Source organism: Rhipicephalus sanguineus, chromosome 1 (assembly GCF_013339695.2).
Source record: "Rhipicephalus sanguineus isolate Rsan-2018 chromosome 1, BIME_Rsan_1.4, whole genome shotgun sequence".
In the NCBI taxonomy this organism is placed as follows: Eukaryota; Metazoa; Arthropoda; class Arachnida; order Ixodida; family Ixodidae; genus Rhipicephalus; species Rhipicephalus sanguineus.
Window position 1 is genome coordinate 242,183,236 of NC_051176.1, and position 19,787 is coordinate 242,203,022.

The 19,787-nt window shown below is 48.7% G+C and overlaps 1 protein-coding gene across 1 annotated transcript in view; it reads right to left on the reverse strand.

Moving 5' to 3' along the window:
• Positions 1–19,787, reverse strand: part of LOC119375421 (iroquois-class homeodomain protein IRX-6) — a 120,120-nt gene that overhangs the window by 14,326 nt on the left and 86,007 nt on the right. The gene's annotated exons all lie outside the window — the stretch shown is intronic.

Genomic DNA, 19,787 nt, shown 5'->3' on the forward strand with positions numbered 1-19,787 from the left:
ACAGCGCATAAATAATTGCAACGATATCATCGACGTGACGCGCGCCGAAAGTTTGCTCCCGGTATATATATATATATATATATTGTACGACCAAAAACGTGTTCATGCGAAGCGTGCGTCCGTTATCACTTAGTCCGCTTCTGCAGGGAGCGTGCCAATGAAGTGATGCCAGAAAACTAACCATCTGGCCTCGCATCGCAGCGTATGGAATGACGCGTGCGCCAAACGGTTCTCTCATCGACATCAATCAGCTTGCTAATGATCGAGCAACTTTTACTTTCTCATTAGGCAGAGCGAGAACCACGGAGCTCTGCCAATGTCCACTCACTCAGAAGAGAACGCGCAAGGCCTCTCATTTGCTTCAGTTAGTGTTTCCTTATGACCAGAGGCATCCTTGGAGCCGGATCGGTGTACGTTTCCCAGGCATGTTCAGCGCTGGCGACCTACCTGCCACCTTGCAGCCTCAATCTTTCCACTTGAAGCGAGCTCCGTCCAACTATTTACTGGTACCGAACGGCGGCATTATAAACGTCCGTCCCTTTCTAGACGGCAACTTTCATAGTTTAGGATGACGCGAATCTGTTTTTACATGTACATGTAGCGGCCGAATTGAGCACGGAGCTGCTTTTACAAGATTACCTTTCGCTGCGCTGTGAAGGCGATGTTATTGTTGATGGCGAAGGAAGGAAATCTCCCGATGCCACTGAAAATTTGGCTGCTAAACGCGGCTTCGTTGTCAAATTTTTAGTGTATTACTCCATTTTTCGTTTCCTTTTGTATTCTTAACAAATGTTAGTTTGTTGAGTTTCCACTGCTCTTAACAAGCAGTATCGAATCCTTTTGTCTAATCCCATGTAAACGTTTGCCTATGCCCCATTGTGCGTTGCGCCCCATTTATAGTGGGAAACCAAACTAATTGACCAACTACTCTGAAAATCAACATGGCACGGAATCCGACGACTTTCAACAAACCGGGCCGTTTATAAGGCGCAGCAAAGTTTTCTTTTTTACACCATTTTTCAACGAGTGTGGCAGTCCAAACAATCCAAAGCGATGCATCTTTCAGCGCAGTAAAACTTTCGCTGAAAAGTTCACGGCTGTGCTCTAATGCAGTGCGGTGCATTCGAGTATGCTCCCTCGTAGCCTATAGCCGCCGGACATTGTTCGAGGCTGAGGGAAATAAGTGCTGAAAAAGACATTCGCCTCCTGCTAGGCGTCTGTGCGCGAACAGCCACTGCGGTCCTTCGTTTTTCTTTATTTATTCTTTCTTCACGCCGCCTCCCTGCTGGTCGCCGTTGCCCGGTTCCTCATTGGCATTCCGCAAGTGCATCTAGGGAGCGGACAAATGAGCAACAAGGCTTCCTTTCGAAGAGCCCAGCGAGTCAAAAAAAAAGAGGAAAAGCCCCTTAGTGGCGGCAGCGCTGCAGAACTCCCCGCGAGGACAACCAAAGGCGACAACCAGACAGCGCGCCTGGACGGCGGCCGCGGAAAACAGAGAAAAGGGGCTCCTTTCGCATACAAATCAGGATTGAAAGTTTAACTCGCAAAAGCTAATGCACTGCTCCTGCGAGAAATTCCACCAATCGGAAAGCCAAGTGCGCTGCACTAGAGCGCGTATCGAGAGAGAGAGAGAGAGAGAAAAGAACAATTACACAAAGTACACGTTGTCCGCGAAAGAGAAAGTCGCCAGAAAAGTTCAGTAATAGCGAAGGAAACATAAGCGACCGCATGACTTGACCTGTTCGCGGGGTTTATTGTCGGTGCACGGCCCGCTCTGCAGAACTTTCATTAATTATTGATGAGCAAATGCCACCGCGTAACCCTCTATTCATACCAGGTGCCCTAAGACCCTTCGAAAGCATTTACTACTCGTGAGGCAGGAGATCGGAACTACAAGTCACAAAATTCGCGACGACATCACGTCCAAGTTCGCTGCACAGCCCTTCATCCAAATGCTATACCTCTGTGTAAACAAGATCGCGAAACGTTCGCGCAGCGGTTGTTCACAGCAGGCCCCGTGCTGAATTATTGGGTGTAACACAGTGAACTTGCCACAGTTATGAGTCCACTTTGACTTAACGAGTGCAGCTATAACATAGCGAAGTGTGTGCCGAATTATCTGAACCATTCCACAGTTTTAACGCGATAGCGTTAAAGAGCTCGTATCTCAGAAATTCCGCCGTCGGTGTCGGCACCGTTGGTTGTGAGCGAAAAATCATCATCTTGTCCGTGACCGAAAAATCGAAAAAGCTGCAAATAAAATAACAAAAATGTTGAGTCCGAGTGAGAATCGAACCCGGGCCGTCTGCGTGGCAGGCAGGTGTTCTACCACACAGCCACGCCTCTGCTTGGAGATGCACTGAAAGTAACTTTCATGCTTCCCAAAAATACGCGTCCTGTATACAGGTGTCAGAATACGAGATGTAATATCGCAGTAATATTGCGTGGTACAAGCGTACATTGCCATCGGGCGTCACACCACGTCAATATCATAACGACTTGGTGGTTTAAAGACAGCAACCCATTACAAAAGGCACACACATTACTGCGCGTATTCCCTTAAGACCACGTAGTGGGTGCATGGCAACTTCGAAAAAGTTTCTCGCGCAAAATTGCTCCTGGTTTAAAGCATGCTACCCATTACATAAGGCACACACCTTAGTGCGCGCATTCTGTTGAACACTCGTAGTGTTTGAAGTGCGCACTAGGGGCAGGATATCGCTATCGCGTTCAACTCTTAAAGGCGAAGCTTAAGCGTCCCCCAATTTTTGAGGCAATCCTCCTCACTGAGGGCAACCGCAAAATGCACATAGCTTCCGAGTGTGCTCTGCGACGCAAAGTGTACTCATGTGTAATCAGCGCTCGCAAAAGAGTCCAAAAGAAAGGCAAAGTCCAACACTCTCATGTGTAAAATAATTGCGATCTAATTGCTCATTTCCTTCAATAAGTTACCTTCAACACCACTGTACGGAGACTTTGACACGCCAGTTGTGTATATATTACGCAAGAATCACTGCGTACTGCAGACGGCAATAAGAAAGAAGAACGGGGCCTCCGTCGCAACTTCCGCACTTGCCAGGTTGACAGTGTCGATACTTGAACTTCCAGGAGCGATACCTCAGTTCTGCAGTTTGCTGCACTACAGTTTGCACCTCGCCACTGCACCCGCAGCTTATAAAGCCTTCGGGAAGTGCGACTCTGGAGGGCGACGACGCCTACGCCCGAGGGGCAAACCGGGCGGCCGCTTTCTCGCGCGCCGCTGGGCCATGGCGTCCGGCGTGGCCATTGTTCAGAGCGGCCATTCTGCGTCGGCCGCTTTCTCGTCAGCGCGTCGCCTGTCGCCTCCTCTGAGGAGAAGTCGCTGCTGCGAGAAAACATGTCGCGCACACGCAACGGGTCGATTGGGCGCCTTGGTTGTGTGTGGCGATTAAAATCACAGTTCGCGGACTGCGCACAAAGAAAGGCCTTCCAGGCGGAATCGGCGATCAGCGACGCGCTGCCGCCGCGTGCTGTCGCCCTTGCGTGAACAGGCGCCATATCCCTCCACCAGCGCGGCGTGCACGAGCCCCCCAAGGCTCCCCGCAAAAGGCTTGTTCGCCGATAGCCGCCGTGCCGCTTACATCTCCCGAATGCAAAAACGGCTTCCTATGGCGTGGCGACTGTATATACGATGCCACTGCGGGCACAGCCGCACGCAGAACGCACAGCGTCCGGCTTCGGACCTGCAAACCCCGACCTCCTCTTCACGCCCCTTCCCTCTATCTTCTTTTTTGACATTCACGTTTGGTTCTGTTCAAAAGAGCTTTGGCTTCCTGCAGCATCCACCGGCTTCTTGCCATTCCGCGAACCGGTCACTTCCGATTAGTGCTGTCTGGCACGTTTGGCTCACATTTCAGCATAAACAAGCAGAGAGAGTAAGAGGGTCGAAAGTAACAAACGCGACTCGATGCAGCAAGAAATCACGCAAACGATGTCCGCACGCATACGTGATTATTGGCTGCTCACTTTTATTGCCCGGTTGTTCCCAGTCGAAGCCGCTTTGTGGACCTCTCCGCGTATTGCAGACCAGCTGAACAGGCGTGACGGTGTTAGCATGCATACGGCTCGTTAAAGCGGGCGCGATAAAATGCAAATACTTTGTTTGTAACCAGCTGCAACACTGCGTAGTTGGTTAATGGCGGCCACCAGGTGGAGGAGAGGAGGACCGCATTGAAGTGACTATACCCTACGACGAGTAGCGTTTATCTTTAGTTATTTGAGGGACGTGTATTAATGTAGCTGAGCAGCGACGGTTGCTGCATACCAATTCAAACTGCCTCTTCAGATCGAGCAGCTCAACGGAGAACGAAACCGATTTAGACCCTCCTTGGAAGGCTTAGTAGGCTTGACAAACCCCACTTGTGCAGAAATGCGAGTATGTTGCGAGCGAGCAGCTTTCTAAAGCGTCGCACTATTTGCGATTCCCCCTCTGCTCCCACGATTCCCCCTCTTGCGCGAGGAAGGAGTAAAAGACGACCCCCGTGCAGCGACGCCGCTCCTGACGCCGACTGCATAACGTCTCCACGCGCGAGGCGTGGGATGCCCGATTCTGGCAGCTACGCCAACTCGAGCCATCGGTGTAGGCCAAGCGAGCGCTAGAATATCTTATCTCCATTGAACGACATCTTCATTACAATCGCGCGAACAGAGGCGGTGAGCGCGCCGACGCACGGAGAAAACAAGCAAACTAGTGGGCAAGTGATCTATTCCGAATGTAGGCCAGATAGTCCGCAATCAGACGCCCTAAAGGGCTCCGTAAGTCTTTTTCATCTAGAGCGCGCCATAAAGCATAAATCTCCCGCTATCGGACGCGCTACCGCGTTTTGGCCGCGTGCTACCCGGAGAGACTGCAGTGAGAGCCGTGCTGGGCTCCTCCCGGCCACAGCCCTTTCTCGCGCTCGCGGCGGCCCCCCTGCCGCCTGGAGTTGCTGTGTCATCACGTGCTCATCAAAGCAAACGCCAAGAAAATGGTCGCTGCAGTAAAACAAATGAGCGCCCGTGCTGGCGACGGCCGCCGAGGCCGCTTTGTACATACCTGGCCATCCGTCCTCTTCGGCAAGGGGGGGAGTCGACTTGCCGATGGGCCGATAGTCTCCCTCCCACTCTCAAAGTTCTCTGCCGAGTATCGTAGCTCTTATCAGGCGCGTTTCTCTGCGCGAGCCCATAGCCAAAGAGCCTCCTCCTGGGCAGTGTGGAAACAAGCGGTCGCCGGGACCTGGTCCGGTCTTTTTGGCGCGCCTATCGGGGCTTCGCATCGGTTACCCAGCTCTCGCTCCGTCTCTTCGCAGGCCATAACAAGGCGCATTGCCATTGGTGCATTCCGATCACGTGACCAACCTGGCGACAGGAATACTGGCGGCTGCATTGTTTTATAGCGTCTGCGAGGTGATTTACGAGCGTTTACTCCATCCGGACGCTGCTTCTCCTTCCTGTTGCTCTTGGCACCAGTACTCCTCCCCACTCGTTTTACGTCCTTTCACGTGTCGCAGTTATGATTTCACTTACGTCGAGGTCCACTTTACGCGCCAGAGGTAAAAGCCACCAGGTGAAAATCACGCTCGGCCATCTTCCACACGGCGCCTATACCGGTCGCAGCCGTGGAACGAAGCACAAAGCTACATAATTGAAAGAAGACACAAGCGTAGAATCAAATCACAACTCTTAAGTAGAAGCCAAGCATCAAGGAAAGATCGTTTTTAAGCGCTGCAGTGCAAAGACGCAATCATGTGTGGCATAAATGTGCTTATTCGATCTTCCGTTTGTTTTAAATTTGAGTACTGCACATGAAAGAAGGTAACGGACACGTAAAAGCATTACGGCATACAGAAAGAGCTCTTTATGGCTGCAAAAGAATCCTGCCCCTTGAACCCTTCACTGCAGTTCCGAGCGCCATTCGGACTTCGTTGACGTGAAGTTTCGCTTCTCTGTCGGCTTTAGTTGTGGGTTGCCTTCACGAATGCATACACAACATTAATTTGAGTGACCAACAGTCCGGCATGCGATGTCTGCAGCACCGAATAAAACATTGACCACTTCTTATGACACTGCCCTCGATTAGCCTCAGAAAGACAAACACTTTCTGACGCGTTGCCACGACTGGACGAGCGGCCGCTCCCCTCGCGCACGAAAAACTTTATTCAACAGATGAGTTTGGAGCACGCAGGCTCCTGGGCCCCCACACGACCCCGTTGCGCTCAAGGGTTCATTTGGTGGTGGTCCATGACCCCGGCAGCCCGGTCGGCAGCCATGGTCAGCGCATCCGGGTCCTCTGAACGCAGTGGGGTCTCCCAATCCTCCCAAGTCTCTAGGTGCTCTATAGGGCCCGCGGGAGAGGATCCGCCGGGCAGTGTGCAAGGATGTGGATAGCAGAAGCATGAGGTTCAGGGCATAGAGTACAGGCTGAGGTGAGGAATGGGGGTGATAGTGCGATGGAATGAGAGGAGAGGGAAGAGTGAGTTTGTAGCTGGCGCCAGAGGGTTTTTAGGACTGCATTTTAGGCCTACCGCGTATCGCTCGTCGGCCTAAAATGCAGTGAAGTCACTGTTGTGCTTCTCGACAACGACGGGCTCGTGCGAACGCCTCTGACTGGAGGTGCAATCGAACTGCTTCACTCCTCCTTTTCTCATCTTTCTATTTTCTTTCCCACTTCCCCAGCATATAGGGTAGCCAACCGGGCACGTTTCTGGTTAACCTCCCTGCCTTTCTTTCCTTCCTGCCCACTTCCATCCTCAGCCTTCCAGGTGAAACAAAAGCCATACTTTACAGTTTTTCTTGTTGCTGTTATTTCGTTGTTTCTCTTTTGCTACTACAGGCTGCGCTGAATACGAAGCATCTCCTAAGACGCCATGGGTGTGCATTCTATATGGTTGATTAAGACGTCCGGTATTTTATTTCTTGCGCAGTGTTTCATAGTGGTATGTGCTTCCAGTACATTATAATCACATGTGTTTACTTGAGTTCATTCTATATCATACAAGTGTAATGTCCGTTGCTCGCATGCATACGTCGCACAAACAGCTCGACTCCAAATGAGAACGTCACACGGCGTTAACTGGAGCCGCGGCACGCCTGGGGACGGTGCCAAGTACGCCTTTTAAACTTGCGCAAATCACTTGACATCGATCGCGATCATGTGATAAACGCCACATAAGCTCTTCGGCGTAAGCCGAAGGTCGCTTACGATTGCAGTCAGGCTCCAAATTATCTTTCTTTGAGCAAACAGAGTCCGAGAGCGAAGTAACTCAACGATATAGATATTAATATATTCCTGTTGTACGGACAGGTGGTTGCGAAAAGCCGTTTCGCAGATCGGTGCGAGCATACAGATTAGCCGGGCGACACTGGCTGGTAGTAAATCACGAGAGGATAAGTGTCGGCAGAGAAAAATGAAATGTTGTCACTTCGCGACGACGCAAATGTTGCGATAGGATCGATTTCGCTTCCTGTTGCTCAAGCATAAGAACAAAAAAGACCTCATTATTTTTCTTCACGCTCACACACAATATCGTATGTGTCGCCACAAAAAAACAAAAAAGAGCATTACCAAAGTAGTAGTGCGTCATCATGTGATTAGTGTTCTGTTGGTGGTTGTGATGTTGCTACAGGCGGTGTCAGGCTGGCAGACCGGGCCGTCAGTTGGTTCGTCCGAGCGTCTCTTTCCAGTATTGTGCTTAAACTGTACACAAACGTTAAACATAAGGCCAACCCTACTCATTTTAGTCACAATAACTATATCACTGAAGAAATTAAGCTATACACCCGAGAGAAGCGATCTCTGAAAAAGCAACTATTCTTGCTTTGGTCTATGCAGATGAAAACTACACAAGAATGCTGCTTGGTTCGGTTGACTCCTCAACGTACCTGAACAATAATTTCATAGGTCTCACTTCCGTGTTCGCGTTGTCCCCCCACCTACGTTACTCTCTCTCTCTCTCTATTCGTTACCACACAATATCTGACTGAACACGACTTGAGAGACATCGCTTATCAAAGCTAGTGCTGCCACCCACAGGACGAGACGTCAATTACCGAGCGACTTGTGAACGCTCAGGCTGCGACCTTCCTTTCCTTGGTTTCGTCGACAGTGTTTTCGTGTGTCCGACCAATTAAGGAAGATAATGAGTCACCAGATAATGAACGAAGCGCAGAACACAGGGGCGAAATATCGCGCTCGCCGCTTGCAAAAATATGCGGCCGCCGAGGATGGGCGTAGCCATATATATAAGGCGCCCCTGCCGTGGCTGGTGCACTTGCGAGCCGCCGACAACACCGCGAACAGCAATCGCCCCCCGCTCGGTGTTCGCCACAGTTGGCTATACTAGAGCTTCGGCACCGCAGCCGAGGCTGTCATCAAGATAGGAGCTATCGCTAAATTGTTCAAATGGCAAGCCGAGAAATCGGAATGAGTGCTTCGCGGGTCGCCCCGGCTGGAACCCCCAGGCTGCGCGACATCTCGAAATGCACCATTCGTATGCCTCGCGTTGAGCCCTCGGCTTGGGAAGGAGACGCCATAAACAGGACGTCTTCCGTCGTTCTTCCACTCGCCACGCCCGTCACTTTTGTTGCGGGTTCGTTTTTTTTTTTCCAGGCGCTCTTTTATTCTTGGCTCCGGTCACTCGGTCTCGTCTACTCGCAGCTTCTCGTTTATTCCGCCTAAAAGATTTCTTCTTGTCGCTCTTATCGCAGAGTCCATTAGTTGAAGTCTCTCGTCTGTCCTACGGAGGAGACGACGAGCTCGGCCAAAAAAACAGGCGCGCACTGGCGAGGTAGAAATAAAGAGCAACCTGTTTCTGGCGATAAGGTCGAGTGCCCTCTCCGCGGCAGCCACACGCCCGCCTCGAAGGACTCCCCTCCCACATTGCGGGCGCGCGAACCATCCGGGGTGACAATCACAGAATACGAGGCGATCGTCTGTGCCCCGGGAAACTCGGCAGCCTCGACGGACGCCTCCTCCTTCAAGCCATTGTCTTTCCCGGCCGCGTCCCCAGCACACGCGAACCTCCCACGTTGCGTCCGGCTTTTAACGAGGAGTGCCTAAACGAGCAAACGGGAGCCTTTTCACTTCTTAGTTCATTCGCCGACTCGTAACAACACTGCCAAATATAACAGGTGCAAGAACACTGCCGCCGTCATCTCTTCGTACTCCATGACCAACGACGACGCCGAGTTCAGGAGGTTAAGAACAAACAATGCCTTGTCGAATGAGTCAACGCAGCTCGTCACGTTGGAGGGGACTGGAGACCTCACGCGAGAGATGTGGTCGACAGCAGAAGTACTTCAATAGGCAGTCATATATATATATATATATATATATATATATATATATATATATATATATATATATATATATATATATATACTTGTTTTGACGCTGCTTTTGTTGCAGTCACTAACTTAAGTGCCCGCTTCAGGCAAGCGTCAACGATCATGGGCGGTTTTCACGCGAGAGGCTAAACTACATCAAAGCAACAAGAGCTCATATGAATCACGCCAATTTATTCGAATTACAGCAAGAGGATTAAAAAAACAAAGAAATATGAGAGAAATTTTGCAGGCCCACAGATGAGACCTGCTATTTTTCCTCTAAATTTGGCACGGCGCATATAGAAACCACATTAATCTGAAACTCTGGAAATAACCGTTTACGACAGTGCAGTCACTACAACTCGTGACAAAGCAAAGGGAGCTAACACTCGCGAGCGCACGCATAATAAGAGCGGCGCTATTTCTGAATAAAGAGAGGACTACGTAATGAGAGCTGGAGAGTCTTCTTACAGAATTGCCTCGAAAAATGTATGCTGCTAGACTGGTTGCCGTCCCGTGTAGTTGGCAGATCGCAAACAGAAGCAAACATAATAAATATATGGGCCTAATGCATGCTTAAAACTGGATTGCGCAATTATGCCAACGGCCGTCCAGAGATGACGCATAGCCAGTTTGCGTGTCATGGATAGATAGGTTCAATTACGTTACAATCTGCACGCGAATTTTTTTTTTTTTTGTCTTCGTGCCCACTTTAGGCGATGTATGCCTGTGGCCTGCATCGCATCGCAGAAAAAGGGGCGTCGTCGGGAAAGCAAGCAATAATCAGAGCTCAACATCTCTGAAAGATAGCTTTTCGTGTATTTAAAGCAGGCCTTTATTATGCAAGGAGGGTATGCAGCTTAAGCTTTTCAATCGTTTCAGTAAGAAACCGCATGGTCGAGCCGTGTATGATTTCTTACAAAGGCGCACGTCGAATGCGTACTTTGTATTCCTTCTGCCTTGTAATAGAACGCGGCTATCAGTATTCTTTCGTGCTCGCAATTTTGCGAAGAAACGGCATCCTTGATAGAAATTTGTATCCGTGCGCTGTGTTTTAATACGAGATTCTTGCTGTCAGAGAGCTTGTGCATGCACGCTGAACAAATAATAATTTTGAGCGTACTTCATGTGTTATCATAAGTTGCCGTTACATCAGAATGTATTTTTACGGTTTCCTCACGCTATATGTCCACCATATATATATATATCCCGGAAAGTCGCATAAAAGCGCCGAATTTTCGGCATCCTCGTCACTCAGAATTTTCCAAATGCTCGTTCCGTTATTGTTATACCCATCTGTTTATTACTATTCAACACTCAATAGCTGATTTCACTCATATACGAACTATTTCCATGTGGTGTGGGTTACGTTTTTTTTTTGTAACGTATAATGTATCCACATAAAATATCATTAATTTAATTCCTATAGCTCTCGCTTTATGCATTTTCAGTTGGAAATGTGTTCTTCAGCGTTGATGCATTTGGCACACATAATGTGTATCAATATCGTTTCATCTTCATTATAATGTCGTTCAATAAACTCAAGTTTAATGTTACGCTATGATGCGGGAAAAGCTTGGTTGCGCGGACAGTTTGATTACACACACACAAAAAAAAACGGCGCTTTTATGACATTCTGACTGCCGCTGAAAATGTTCACGAGTATATAGGAGCATATCGACACAAACTTGTTGGGTACTTTCCATGAACTCGGCATTAAACATATAAATTAACGTTATCAACGGTGAGTAATGTATTTATTCTGTCGCGTGGCTGTATTACGTTGTCATTATAAAAAAATGTTTGTGTTTATTAGTGTACATCGATGTTTCGTATGACTATTTGCCACAATTGCACATTCAGTCGTTCTAAAACAGGTATAGCTATTTCTTTATAAAGCGCTACTGGGGCGTATCCTGACGAAGTTCGTTAGAACTTGCCAAGTAGTGGAAGAGGACAGCTATTTGTCATAGACTCCGTTGTTGCGGCAACCGAAGTCGTGGCGCAAGGAGCAAGGGACCAGATGTACGCTGACTGCTATGCCGAAGAGTTCCCGGCCACGTACCACGAGGTGCTTGGGCACTATAGGAAAGACCGCAAGATATATCCGGAACCCCAAGTGCGTCTGGACAGGTCGCAGGCGGTTGACCTGAGGCGGCTGCAGACGGGTACTTTCACAAACCCCTACCACCTGCACCTCCTGTGGCCCGCGCTGCACCCGTCGCCTGGCTGCCCGTGGTGCGAGCACAGACGGGCCGATATGGCATGTACTTTGGGAATGCAACAAAAATGTAGATACACTACGAGGAAGGATGAGGACACCTGAAAAACCCTCTGAAGCGGGGCGCCTTGCTGAGCGATGGCGAACCGCCCTTCACAGCGAGGCCCCCGAAGACCAGGAGTGGGCCGTCCAGCGGGCCAGGGCCGTCGCCAAGGACCTCGAAAGATGTTCCTCGACTGGTGGATCCCTGGCAGCCTAGCCCCGGGCACAATATCAACCGTTGGGCAAATAAAGTTTATTCAACTCAACTCCAGCGTTCGTATTTCGCATAGAGAGATTATTATTGCTTTAGACAGCAATCCGGGATTATATATTAGCCGGCTCAGACGTGATCTTCTTTTCCACATTTCTAGATCAAATTTTAAAAAAGACGAGTTGATTTGGTGTAATTTCATCTCAGATTTCTATCAAAGGGAGCACCTCTTTCGCTGTACATTACGAACAAACAAGCTTTGCGCTTTCATCTTCAGTTTTACGCACGTGACCATTTTCTTACTACGTAGTATCTCGCTTTTTCGCGATATTGAGGGTGCTGTAACCTATTTTTGCTTCGATGTTCGTCTACTACATTTTTATAGTAAATTTAGCTGAATGTTTACGAGAGGACAAAGAGTAATTGACTGTCGCCTTGTGTAAGGCACCAAACCGTAAGTCCTTAGGAGACCCTTATACAATAAATGCGGAACACAGTTACAATAATTCCTCCAAGCGTTACTACCCAACAACGGCTCGACAAATAGTCTGATCAGGCGTTTGCAGCTGCAAAAAACGGTTCTGCAGTTCCTGTCTGGAAACAGAAAGTGCGCCGATCATCTGTCCATTCGAAACCATCATCTATAGTTCCGTTATTGCTCGGCTGAATCAAACTCTCCTTTTTCGCCCCTTCAACAGCATACGACAAAGTAAAAAATAAATATCGTCACGATTTATAAGCTACCAAATTTTGGAAGCACCACACATACGGGCACTCCAGCGGTGACAGAGAGCAACGTTCTCGTCCAGTTCGCTCCTTCCCATCCAGCACACAACGTCTGCTTCGCAACTAAGTCTCTCGCAAGGCTGCACAAAACAAGCGACGATGACCTAGTGTGAGATACGTGGCGACCTCTCAAAGAAAAACCTGTTCGTCGCGTCGAGAACCACGCGATCCATCATGCTCTATCGTTATATATGTACGGTGTATAGGAGGCGTCCGTTTCTGTAATGTTGCCAGGTCAGTTATATGGACGTACTCGATCGCTACCTGATTCCCAGATCGCCTGGGCAGTCAGTAGCAAAATAAAAGATGAAAATTAACGAAGGACATATTGGGAGCACGTGCCGTATATAGAAAAAGGCGTCGCGAAAAATCGGGTATAGGTGGTTTATGGTTTTCGTAGTACACCCATATATATAGACGGGTTTATCAAGTCCTACTCCGGATCATCGGCGGCATCCGCCGACCTGTAGCTTTGTACGCTTTGGCTAATCAGTCTACGCGAACGACCTCCCTTCTCCTTTTTCCCCTCTCTTCGACACTCCCCTAGTGTTTAAGCATATACCAGGGTGGTCTTGCGCGCACGGTACCTCGACTTTGACGCCTGCCACCTACTTAACGTCTACCTTTCATATTCGAGCTGCAAAGGTTAAGCAACAGTGTGCAAAATTGGGCTAGTTGATTTAACTTCATTGTTTAAACGGCGCAAAAAGACGAAGACAAGAGAAGGAGGACTACACAGGACAGGCGCTGACTAACACAGTTGTTAGTCAGCGCCTGTCCAGTGTAGTCCTCCTTCTCTTGTCTTCGTCTTTTTGCGTTGTTTAAACAACAAATGTTAAGCTTTCAGAATGTATGCTGACAACATTCGTCTTAAAGGGATCATAAACCAGCCCTCGGGCTTGGTGAGAAAATGCGCCCTGCGGATAGCAGACACTATACTATGAGCATCTCAGCCAAGTATTGCAGTATACACGGCAAGGAGAGCGTATACAAGCGGAGCGCAAAGTTACCATTTTCGCAGACGCCCTCTTTTCATACAGAGGCATGTGCTCACTCTCTTCAGAGCTGCGGGTGCCCGCTGTTTGACGTCGAACAGCGGGTAGCATGCTATTGGCCCACAGCCGACATAAATCAAGCGCGGCGTTTGGATCAGATGCGCTTCTTGCCATGGGGTGCCGCCACGTGCCGGCGCAGCGCTCCATACTCTGCTAGAACTACACAGTGAGCCACACTCGCGCTCAAAATTAACAACGGGAGGGAGCAATCGCGTTTCATCACGTGCGCTCAGGATCATGACGCGCGCTGACGTAACTTCATTCCCCCGTGTCGTCCCTCCCTGCTTAGCTTCCAGCGCCCTCGTCGCGACGAGAGAAGAGAGAAAGCGCTTAAATCACGCGACAAATCCCTCTGCCTCTTGATGGATTCGAGTTATCTTTGCGGCAATCGATTCGTGAGGCGATAAACCACGATAATGAGGTCATTCGTTGGTTACTTCGAAAAGTGATTCATGGATCCTTCAAGACAAAAGAAACAATCCTGAATTCGAGGCTGCGTGAAACGAGAGATAAGGGAATAAAATAAGGCAATGTGGCATACCTTACAAAAACGCGGGGACAGAAACGAAGACACACACACACACACACACACACACACACACACACACACACACACACACACACACACACACACACACACACACACACACACACACACACACACACACACACAGAGTAGACTCTTGATAATTCAAACCAATCTTAAAAATTTTTGGTTGGCCCACTATGTTATCAATGTATTTTAAAGCTGCTTAATTCAAACAGCCAAATTCGGTTAATTCAAACTTTTTGCTTGTCCATGCCTGGAAATATCTGCTGCCTTTGTTGCTTCTAGCTGAACATTCGTGTTTTTGTGTTACTAACAGGCGCAAATAAAGCTGATTGCCTGCCTACGAAATGGTGAAACTACCCAAACCTTGCACACCAATAATCGCGTACTGACCGAGGAAGAAAAAACAAAACGGCAAGAAACGGCACGGTCTGGCCTTGATCTATCGCCTGCCAAACGTTTCTTAAAGGGGTACTGACACAAAAATTTTGGCCTCGCGTTTTTTTTTGCTGCAGTGTGTTGCTGGGGGCCTGTTAGTCATAACACGGCACATCGTTTGCTGCAGCGCGCGACAGATAATTAATTACAGGCTCCTCATTACCGACCAGTGTCAGTTTCGGTTTCAAAAACGACAAGCCTCCGGGTGCAACTATCACCACCTAGCGGCTGCAGCGCTCGATCACGTCAGCACACAGAAGTGTGACGCACTTCCGCGCTGTTCGCATCGTCTTCTCGCATTCGCACGCTTGCCGCACGTGCTGCGCGATGTCGTCGCCATCATCGTCCTCGTTGTCGTCGTCCTCCTCATCGTCGTCTGTTGGCGACGATTTCCTTGAGACACCAACAGCGCAGCGGCGAGCGCGTCAATACAGAAATGGCGTCTACGACGTCATCATAACTTGTTGTACCGGCTACAACGGTTACGTAGGGGAAGTAGGGGGGTCACCTCGGGTCACCTCCGAGGGTGTCAATGCAACAGGTGCGGCCTATAATGCTGGATCGCGCACGCGAACTTCAAAATTCACATAAAATACCTTCCAAGCTTTATTCGCTGTCGATATTTTGCAGATTGTACACGCACGTACACGGAAATCGATCCAGCAGGCTATCTCGGCCACGAAATTTTGTGTCAGTACCCCTTTAAAGTCACCTTCTCCACAGTACGCCATGCGAGAAAGCGTCCTAAGAATTAGAAGAGGCTAGCAACTGTCGTGGGACGCAACACATTTTGTCCCTTAATTACGCACCCATGCGCACCTTGTACAATAACGAGTACCAGTATTATTGCTGATATCTAAAAATTTTACTGGCAATCATGCAGAGCTGTCTGTGATGTTGCTGCGGCACTGAGAAACAATAAACATCGCAGCGTTAGTTTGTGTGTTGCCTTGAGTCATATTTATGAGAACTTCTGATAATTCAAATAAAATCCTGAGGTCTCCTCAAGTTTGAATTATTGAGAGTCTACTGTGTGTATACACACACACACACACACACACACACACATATATATATATATATATATATATATATATATATATATATATATATATATAACATTTCTTACAGCAATTGTAATATTTTTCCTATCTTCTTTTATTCTTTACTATAATAGAAACGATGCCAATGATTTAAACCAAATATCGCATAAGGCAGAAGAAAGTAAGAAAGTAAATCAAATAGTAGCGAAGGAAAGAAGTGAAAAGAAAAGAAGAAGATGATAAAATGTGAAGAGGACCGTAAAATGCATATTCGAAATGGCAGTCTTCGGAACCAATTTACGCGGATATATATATATTTTTTGTTACCCGAGTAACTACACTTCAGAAGTAGTCATAACTTATAACAGTGATGAAGTGTCCCGAAAGTTGATCCTAAACAAATGAGCTTATGCACTAAAGCTGTAGTAAAATCAAAGGCGTGCCTTCAGAAATAACGCTGTTGATATACAAAAAGCGCGCGAGAAGCTTCCCTTTCTCTTTTCTTTTTTTTTTGCGCATTGGGATCAAGACAGCATATTTCACGAGTAATTCAGAAAGGAAGAAAGAACGGTCAACCTGAAATAAAAGTTAATTAGTAGGAAATAATTGCAAAGTGCCTCAATGGACTGACAGATTCTGACAGAATGAGACTTAGTAGTTATCGAAGCTCATGAAGTTGCGCTTGGTGCAATAATATTGCGATTAATAACATCTCTTCTTTCCACATGTACGCCGCTGAGTTAATTTCCCGAGTGCGCTTCCACTTAACGGCTATTCAGCGGTACAGGGCTCGCAACGATTGTCGGGCAGTGCCGGTAAATAAGTCGCAGGCCAGGGTCAGCGCATGGGGCGCGGCGCCTTCTATGCAGTCGGTCAGTTTAATCACGCCAGGCACCTCTCGCAGCAGCTGTGCGTGGCATTGCGCTCTCCCGCTTTCTTTCTGGAAGCACGGTGAAAGCATTTCTCCGGCGTTCCGGGAGAAAGGAAAGCGTCGTCGAGCGTGTTCTCCACGGGGAAGGTCGGCAGCGATGTCCGAACAGCGGATGGGCGGAGCGAAGAGCCGGCGCAGATTCATCTGCACGACCCGGCGCAGGCCACCAGAGTCGGCTCTGAGCACGGAGTTTGCGCTCCTCCTGCTTGACACGGCAATCGATCGGGCCCCGACGGGGCGGGCGACGGGCTGACCGCAGACAAGAGGAGCTGACCCCGCGCGCCCCTTGGCCCAACAAGTTCCAACAGCTCACCGTCTGCGACGCTTTCAGAAGCCTCCCTGCGCCCCTTATTCAATTAACATTAAGGCTCTGCGGAGCCGGGCTGAAGTTGAACAGAGTTACATTACGGTATGTTAACAGCAAGGCGAAACTTAAAAAAAAAAAGGCAGACAATATTTTTTTTTCTTTTGTATAGCAGGGAATGGTAATCTAACATCACGAGATGTCTTAACTTTCTGGACCTGACCACCGTAGTTGTTGACGGTGCTGTCATCGTCTTCTCCTTGTATACTGCCTTTCATGCCAAGCGGCTATCGCTTAATAATGGGGAAACTACTACATCGGACCGGCCGCTCCAAAGGAGTTCTGTATACCTCTGTTGAAACTATTACCTGACGATTAAAATAAACGGAGGGAAGAAACACAGAGAGCAGCGCCGATCCAGGCAGCGTACAAGACACGATATCAGGAATATGCAAATTCTACACTTAAGGCCAGCACCCTCGTATTTCCTTCTATTCTTTTTCACTTCTCAGCTAGCTAGCTAAATTACACCTCAACACCCAAGAAGTAGCTCCGCAGTTGGCGCGAAATATCTCCTAGCTGCAGGCATTGATCTCGGACACGACGACAGAATTTAAAGTACGCGGAGCAGCATATACCGCGTCAGCGTCGGCGGTGTACCTCGAGACTTGCGAAGCGAGAAAAGGCGCCGCGCAGATGGAAAGCGATGAGAGAGAAAGAAATAAAAAATAAGGGCGCTTCCTATTCGCGCGTTGAGATTTTTCCTGGTAACAGCAAGCTCCGTGCCAGTCCTCTTCGCAAACGTGATTCACACGACACGAGCGACCGAGATCCTTCTCGATAAGTCAGCGTGTTTCGAGAAATGTAAAATACGCAATAGTGCACAGATCCTTTTAGACTTTCTTTTTCTTCTTCTCTTCGTCATGATTGCTCAGCAGTACGAAAGCTCAGCGCCGTTACTGTGCATTCGTGCGGAATTTCATGTATTACACATAGGTGCGCGAATGTGCGACTTGAATACATGCACTCGCCGTACGAGATGAAAATAGCAGCAACAGCAGGATTTCATTTGAAGCGCTTGCCGTTATTTCATCACTACACGGCAGTCGTTGCACACTGCCAGTTGCGAACAGTCGTGTAAAATAAATGCGGAAAGGAAAAGATAGCATCAGCGTAATCGGAATAGCTGGATGAGTATATATCGTAAGAAAAACGCTAATCTAAAACGACCTCTCCATTTGCGGCTGCAGCAAAAGCTGTAGTGGGTACATTTTGTGCGGTTACGGGAGCGAGGCTGTGAGGCGGAGTGGCCGGTTGCATCATAGTTGGTATTCGCACCGACAGAGTCGTCACACCGTCGCCCCACACGTGTGTGCTCGCGCGTGAGCTTAAAGGCAGCACGGTGCACCCGTCTGAAGGTGCCCGGTGGTGTCAGACGACGTAAGGATGTCCACGCAGATAGCTGGGCGGCTGAAGCTGCACAACGCATAAAAATGACGGTTTTCGGGCGAGATTGGCATCTATACACAGAGGGTGCCACAAGGCATGCTAGCATTGTTAGCGAAATGAAATGAGCCAAGCTGCTCACGTATGCGGCGGTCTCTTTTTTATGCGGCTCCAGTGCAGAAGACCATGTCTGAAAAGGCGCCGCCCTGCACTCCCGCCGGACACAATCTGATGGAGGTCGGGCTGCCACAGGGCATGAACGCCGAAGGGGGATAAAGAGGGGTACCCCTACCCTACCCTAACCCCCCCCCCCCCGAACCCCATGTACGTGAGCAAAACCACAGCATGTCGCCTTCTGCTAGAAGCGGTACCAGAAAATCGAAAGCTAGCAAGACTAGCGGCGATACACTATATGCTCTTGTTTTTGGGAAACCCACACGTTTATGCATGGTCATAAGACGTGCGTAAGAGATGGAACAAGGCGTGAAATCCGTGATAGGAATAGTACCTTGGTATTTCGAGCGCTACGTTTTTCTTGTTGTTGCTGCTGTTGTTTACTCAGTTATTAGCTTATTTATTCGAACGTTGATTGTTGAAGTTTCTTGAAAACTTCACGTTGTCCATTCCGACATCGTCTACAGGGTATACATTACTACAGTTTACATGATGCTGAAGAACCGTTCGGCGCGACACATTCTGTAGCGCGACTTCTACTTCCGTACAGTTGTACCGCAGCGGTGCATGTGCTCGACCCTGGGCAGGCGAGTTGGAAAGCCGATGACCATTGACTTTCCTTGCACGCTCCTGTCCGTCTCCTTTCCTATTTATTGAGTAAGACTCTGTACAACCCCGAGACGCTTCATCACTTATGAAAGCTACAAGGTTTATCTATAGTTCTGCTTGCTCACGCGGGGTCTGCCTTTCTATGCGAGGATAAAGTTACGCGCGTACGTGGACTCGCTCGCAATGCCAGCACCATCCATCTCGTTTCAAAAAGGCAAATAAAGACGCTTAGAGTATACACTCTGACGAGTAAGAACACGTACAAGGATGCGACCGTAATGCAAACGCCGAAGTTCATATATAAGCACGATGCAAGACCACACCGCGAGTGGCTTGATCCTAACCTTACCAAAAAGTAAAAAAATCGAGCTCGCCAATGTCAGGGATCAGGGCCACGAACTGCCGCGCGATTTGCCTAATCGGTGCGATGTTCGTATCCGAGTCATGAAACAAAGAGAAACATTAATTTCCTGACATTTTCTGAAGCTGAAATTTTCTTTTCGCCCCCCTTCGCCAAGTATGAAAGAAAAGTTGCACTCGCGAAGCGAAAGTCTGTATTATTTCCATGAGCGATACATTACATACGAGAGCGCGCGGCGTCTTTGGCTGCCTGGCGTGTTTGTATTAATAACCCG